The sequence below is a fragment of the Capsicum annuum genome, chromosome 10, assembly GCF_002878395.1.
Source record: "Capsicum annuum cultivar UCD-10X-F1 chromosome 10, UCD10Xv1.1, whole genome shotgun sequence".
NCBI lineage: Eukaryota > Viridiplantae > Streptophyta > Magnoliopsida > Solanales > Solanaceae > Capsicum > Capsicum annuum.
Window position 1 is genome coordinate 152,290,089 of NC_061120.1, and position 7,837 is coordinate 152,297,925.

General features: G+C 34.8%; 1 pseudogene; it reads right to left on the reverse strand.

The window, feature by feature from the left end:
* Window positions 1–839: 839 nt before the first annotated feature.
* On the reverse strand, window positions 840–1,307 carry LOC107844391 (annotated as a pseudogene).
* Window positions 1,308–7,837: the final 6,530 nt, after the last annotated feature.

The window sequence follows — 7,837 nt, forward strand, 5'->3', positions numbered from 1 at the left end:
TCCAACAAAATGGTGATATTAACGTGCAACAGATTCGTTCAAGTGACTATGCGGCTGATTTATTCACCATGTCTCCTTCAATTGTAGCTTTCAAGAAGATGGTGCACAAGATCGAGATACAATGACCCAAGGATGTTTTCATTAGGGGGAGTTAACACACGCTGTACTCTTTTTCCCTTATGAGGTTTTGTTCCACTGTGTTTTCCTTGTAAGGTTTTTAATGAGGCAACCTATATACATATTGTTAGAGATGTGAACTCTTTTTCCTTTACTAAATCTTTTTCCCACTGAATTTTTTCTAGTAAGGTTTTAATGAGGTACATTATCTATCAATTAGAGATTCAAGGGGGAGTGCTATAAATATATTACCATATATAGTGAATGTCTACTTTACCATATATAGTGAATGTCTATTTATGGAAAATTTAGAAACCGCAAGGTTAGTTTTTTCCTATAAATAAAAGGGTTTTTCTTCATTGTAATTAACCCATCAAGAATTCCTTAAGAGAAATAATAATCTCTCTCTCTTCTCACTATTCTTCTTCTTCTTCTTCTTCTTCTTCTTCTTCTTCTTCTTCTTCTTCTCTACTTTATATTTCATAATAGTCTTTCATTATTATAAAAAAAGATTACAACGTAAGATGAAGAAGAGAAACAAAAACCAACATTATTCATTAAAAGGAAATTATTCATTAATCAAACTCTCAAAACATTCTCTTGATTACAATTACAACACACTCAACCAAGAGACAAGTCCACATGAACCTTAAAAGAACATAATAAAAAATCAAACATTATTGACACATACATTTAACCAACACTTGATCATACTTCTTGTTTTAACCAAAGATATCAATAGGTTTCACTTCAGGCTTCTTCACTTCATCTTTCGGAAGAGTCACAGTAAGCACTTCATTCTCCATCGCCGCTTTAATTTCTCCAATTTTTACATTCTTTGGCAACCTAAATCTCCTTAAAAACTTGCCACTAATCCTATCCATACGGCGCCATTGATCGTTCTTTTCCTCTGTCTTTTTCCTCCTTTCACCGCTAATCTGCAAAATTCTCCCTTCTTCAACTTTGACTTTAACTTCTTCTTTCTTAATCCCTAGTACGTCTACTTTATTAATGTGGGCTTCTGGAGTATCTTTCCAATTGATTCTTGCATTTTCAAAAGCAGATATTTCACCAATAAAAGATGAGGTATTATAAATTGGGAAACTTTAGAAGGGATCTCATACGTCGAGAGAAAATGGGTCAAAGATATTGCTTCTACGACCACCGCAGAAGCTTGAAATCAAAGACATTTAAAAAAATTAGTCGAAGAAAGTAGATATTTGGTTTTAATTGTTGTGTTTGGTTTACAGATGACAAAGGAAAGAAGTTGTGGTATTTATAGGTGAAGATTTCTTTCTCAATAGCCTGAATTCTCCTATCTAGAGAAGAATTTGGACTAGTCGAGTGTGACCTAGGATGTTCAAGAGTTAATTTTTGGATAGGAACACTGATGCTTCTACAATATTCTACACAATTTCTCCAAAACAAGTTTTGTAACTTGTTATATATATTTCTCTATCACCAACACTCCAGAAAGTTAATAGGAATTGCATAATTTGGGAGGCATTTCGACATTTAGAAAAAGTTTGAAATTTTAAAATAAATTAGTTATATAGTACTCGATCTGTTTTAATTTGTGACATTTTTAAAATTTTAAGATTAAAATAAATTTATTTTGACAATTACTTTTCATATATTATTTAAAATATTTTGCATGATTAATTGTTTTGACTTATAGTACTTTTTATGTGTTTTTTAAATACATAAATTTTATTTAAAAACTTAAAGATTTAATCAAATTTATGATAGTTCAAATATAATTTCACTAGGATAATGGCTAAATCAGAATTTCCACTTAAGAGATTCAAAAATAAAAATGTAAAAGTAATGTATAACTATGAATTAAACCTTGGATGTTAGGTGATTTTGAATTAGCATGTTAGACATAGTTGAGGCTAATAACCCTTTAGTATAAGATTTACTACTTTAGTTGGTGGATTATGATGAGTTTTTGAATTATGATATGGTTATGCCGGTTATATATGACTGGGCGCAAGACCATGATTATGATATTAGTTAGATTTCGGGTAAGTGAATTTTCATTGTAAAGGATATGGTTTAGCCTATTGATCATTAGATGCTTATAATTGTATTATTTGAATGCTGATAATGGAATTGCATAGGTTTGGTACTTCCATGTTCACTAAATGGTACAATGCCAACTAAAACCATGATTTTACTACCATTTTTCCAAAAAAGGAAATTATTTTCACTTTTCACTTTTAAAGTGGATTTTTTCATAACGGGAATCGTACCACCTTAATGAATGATTCATGACCTTTTGAGATTAAAATTGGTGTTTTAGATATTTGACCGAGATAGATTCCGATCTATAATTTTACTACTAATATTTTATTTGGTCGAGAGAGATTTTAATCCTTTCTACACTTTTATGGTGATTTAGTCTCGGAGTTTACCACCGAACAATGGGTTAATGGACTCACACCTGTTTAGCTACGGTTTAAGTCCATGCATTTATTATATACATCTCTTCTGTAATGGATGAAGTAGCGTATTGATGATGATGTTTACCAAAAATTATAGATCGGAATTAGGTTAGTGTATATGGGTACTCCCGAGCACCATAAGGGCCTTTTCGTCTATGAGTTGTCGTGCCAGGGAAAAGAGTTTGTCATAGGTATTGCCTTTGCGAGCCGTCGAGCTGGAGGAGGTTTATATAATGGGTTACATTATGGCACTTGGATCGGTTATGGTATTATGGATTTATTTTGCATTCATTCTTGCATGCACATTGCCTATCACTAGTTTATTATTTAATTCCTATATCTTTCACCGTTATGAGGGGTTGCATAGGTATGGGTTATGAGTGCTGTTTGTTGTGTGCTGTGTGTTGATTGAGCCTTTTGGGTTATGGGGCCCAATTTAGGTATTATTTTTTGACTATCCAGTTACTTTATTGTTATTATTATTATGTTTAGTTCGTGGTAGGATGGTTATGGACTTCTACAGAGATTCGAGGCATGATTCTGATTTTTTTCTCTTACATTTATTTTATTATGAATACTTTCATATTTATATATTGGAATTAGGGACCCTAATTATGCCAGCACTAGTTCCTACTATGATTAGGAGGCCTTAAGATGCCAGTATGATTACCTCAGGTTGTACCTTTGAGTTAGTCTTGTGTGTGTCTCTCTCTCTATATATGTATAGTATTACTGTATATACTTCTCTTTCTTCGTTTATTCATGTTGTATATTTATTCCTTGGCCTTATAAACTACTATATATCCTTCTTCTACCCTTTACTTGTGTATTGGTAAGTCATATACGGTATAGTATAGGTGCCTAAGTACGACTAGAATAGGATCATTCATCCTTTTGCCTCCTTAATTTTATTATGATAACTTCCTAGATATTTGACTATTGTTTATATTACTGCTTGTATGTTATCTATATTTGAATTATCTTTGGATCTTAGTCGGCAGTTGCCTACTGAGTGCTATATGTTTGGTACTCATACTTCACTTCTACAGCCTTTAGATCAATGTACGAGTTCTCGTCGTTGATGTGTGTATCATGTGAAGCACCTATGGATCAGAGATTTATGGTGAGCTCCTAGCGTTAGAAGTATTACTTTTCTCCCTCTTATAGATTAGACTGATTTATATATTCTAATAAGAGATAGGTTGTATCTGTGTATTCACTTAGCACTTCATTTGTATTCTTATTATATTAGCAACTCTTGTACTGATTCAACCACCTTTTGGAAGTGTCTTATATTTATTAGTATTATAATATATTTATTCTATATTTCATCTTCCATTTCTCTTGGTAGTCCACTGCTAGCTGTTTTGGACTACAGGTTTCCTTACCTACTGGTGGGTCGCATTATGTGCCATCATGACTTGAAAACTCGGGTCGTGACAACCTACAATTTGGATCTACACAATTTTTTCATCATATGGTTTTCTCAAAAAATATCCTTATCACGATCCGAACCCAAGTCTGGCCGTGAAAGGCAATATCAAACCCACATGGGGATGGAGACAACTCCCTTAGACTAACCTCAAGAGAATAATAAAAGTAAATAAAAAAACCCAAACAAGTCTATGAAAGATATGTAAATCCAAAGAAATATAGGAGTCAAAACAAGACATCCAAGACATCCTAACACTGTCCATAAAAGCGTTTAAACAAGAAATACCAAGTAAGTCGGGACATACCCTCGACTATGATGAAAGAAATCCAAAAGTACTAAGGCAATACAGAAAGAACAATGAAATGACCGGACCTTCCGAAGGATGGAGGCTCACCACTTCACAGCTGATCCATAGAAGTACCCAACCACCTAACGTTGCACAGGAGCAACGGAAAAGTCCTCCGAACCTACATCATGAATGGAGACAGCATCCGGGGATGGTCAGTAGAGCGGGCACTGGCATGTAACTCAAGGTATAGGGATAATGTTATGCATTTACCAAAATCTAGTCATATCCCATATTCACTAGTCCTAAAGGTACCCACGAGTTCTATTGGTCCGACTCCTCCTATCGAAAGGGCCCTAGTCCATGTTAGCCACATGTACTAAGAAATGGCTAAGGACACCAAGGCAATAACCATCCAAAAATATAATGTGTATCCAGACACATGGTCATATAGACCCCCAACGTCAGCAAACATTGCTTCCAGTGTTGGTCTCCTAAGACTATACCTTCACGATGAGCTATACAATTCCCTTTAAGCCTAGATTAAAATTGTTTGCACATAACCAACCATTAACCAAGGAATCTTCTATTAAGGTATTCCAACTTGGTATCGTCATACCAATATGCTTACAAGATAATTCAATTATGCCAAACCAGTTCATTTAACCATCAGACTCGTAAGTTTTATTTAAAAATGAAAAACTGTGGACACCAAGGGCATTCAAAATCCATCTTTATCCATTTATCCTTTAATGCAATGCAATGACTTCAAAAGACAAGTTAAATTATGTAAATATCCATATTCAAAATTAAGGTTACAATGTGGGTTGAGGTTAATGCCGTTTCTAAGCCAAAAATTCATCAACTTTGGTGAAACCCATGTTGCCCACTATAACCATAATCACAATGCACCAATTCAGTCCTAGAACCATTAATTATATTATGAATAATCCATTTAAAACATGGAAAAAGTTATTTAAATAATAAAAACTAAAAACCCTTGACCCAATTTCAAACCCACCATTTCAAAACATATGAATATTCAATAAATTAATGCCATGATGTAAAATTCAACTTAAGGAAAAAGAAACATGCCTGAAATGCAAAAGAATTTGAAGAGAAATTGAAGTTTGGAGCTCAGTGTAGTGATTTATTGTAAAACCCTTGAAATTTGTTAGGTTGGGAGTTAAAGAGGAAAAGTGTAGTTTTTGATCTTCACAACTGAAGGAAAAGGGGTCATCTAAGTGTTTTAAAGTCATTTTAGGGGAAAGGACCAAAAATCCCTTACCCCCAAGTGAATAAAAATAAAACGAGATGAAGTTACCATAGAGGCATGGCACGCTGCTACCATAGAGGGTAGCCTCCATGCCACGCTCCTATCGTGGAGCATAAATGGCATGGTCAGCCATTATCACGGACCTTCACTACCTCGAAGTCCAAAAATGACCCCAAACCCCTTTCAAAAATTCCAAAATTTTCCCAAAACACTGCTTTAACACCCCTTATCCTAATTCAAGTCAAAACTTTGTATTATGCACACGAGAGGGTCAAAAATAAATTTATCAAAATTTTATAGGGCCTTAGATTATCCCTCACCCCTTAGATCATTCATCCCTGAATGAGGAGTTAAGACATTTTTAGCACGATAATAAAAAGAATACAGTAGAATCTAAGAACAAATTTGAAAAGCGACAAGAGGGAAATGAAACTCATACCTTAAGCACTTTTATCCAATGTTGAAAATAAGAACAGATATTTGGCTTTCATATTTCTTTAGATTCCCAAGTAGCCTCTTCCACCTTTTGACTTCTTTAAAAAAACCTTCACCGAAGCTATATCCTTAGTCCTCAATCTACGAAATTTCCTATCCAAGATTTCAACAGAGACTTACTCATAAGACAACGAATCCATAACATCAACATACTCAATAGGAACTATCAAAGAAGGGTTACCCACACACTTCTTAAGCATCGACACATGGAAAACAGGATGAATTGAAGCCAAACTCGCTGGTAATTCTAATTCATAAGCAACATTCTGAATTCTTCTTAAAATCCAGTATAGACTAATGTAACGAGGATTGAGCTTCCCCTTCTTCTCAAATCTCATAACTCTTTTTATAGGAGAAACCTTAAAAAACATCCAATTGCCAACTTCGAACTCTAACACCCTATGCCTCACATTCGCATAAGTTTTTTAGCAACTTTGAGCAATCTTAAGTCTTTCTCTAGTCATATTCACTTTCACCTTCTCCATGGCTTGGTAAACCAAGTCAGGGCCGAACAACCTAGCTTCTCCATCTTAAACCATCCAATAAAAGACCTGAACCTTCTACCATGAAGAACCTCAAAAGAGGCCATTTGAATGCTGGAATGATAACTATTGTTGTAAGAAAACTCAATAAGAGGAAAATTATCTACCCAGCTGCCTTAAAATCAATCACATAGGCCCTTAACATATTCTCCAAGGTTTGAATAGTATGATACACTTGTCTATTCCTTTGAGGGTGGAAAGTGGTGCTAAGGTTCACCTAAGTAGCCAAATATTTTTGAAATAAATGCCAGAAGTAAGAGGAAAACTGCATACCTCGGTCTAAAATGATGGACATCGACACCCTATGCAACTTTACTATATTATGAATGAACAACCTAGAATAATACTCTCCTGTGTAGTTAGTCGTCATAGGCAAGAAGTGAGAAGACTTGGTCATTCTATCTATAATGACCCAAATAAAATCATACAATATGAGTCCATGGAAGACCCATAAAGAAATCCATATTGAGCATTTCCCATTTTCACTTGGGCAATTCTATCTCTTAGGACATGTCACCTGGCCTCAAATATTGTACCTTGACTTGATGACAGACCATACACTTAATAACAAAATTTGCCACATCCCTCTTCATATTATTCCATCAATATATCTCTTTAAATCATGATACATTTTGGTCAAACCCGGATGAACTGTATATCTAGACTCATGAGCTTTGCTCAAAATCTTTTCTCGCAGCCCATCTACATCAGGAACACATAACCTTCCTTGATACATCAAGATGCCATCTTCCCCAATCTTGAAATCCATAACCTTTTGATGACCCACATCATCCTTGATTTGCATGAGTATGGGATCCATAACCTTTTTCTCTTTGACCTCAGCATTAAAAGATAACTTAGCCACTCCTTGAACATTCACTCCTCCATCCCCAGAGTTAAAAAAACAAACTCCCAAGTTAGCCAACCTGTGAATATCCTTCACCAACCTTCTTTTATCCTCATCAACGTGGGATAGACTTCCTATAGACAACCTGCTAAGAGCATCAGCAACAACATTACCTTTACCTAGATGGTATGAAAACTCATGTCGTGATTCTTAAGCAACTTAAGCCACCGCCTTTGCCTAAGATTCAATCCCTTTAGTATAAACACATACTGCAAGCTCGTATGGTCTGAATAAATATCCACATGCACCCCATATAAATAATGGTGTCAAATCTTCACAGCAAAGACCATAGCTGCCAACTCTAGATTATGAGTTGAGTAATTCCTCTCATG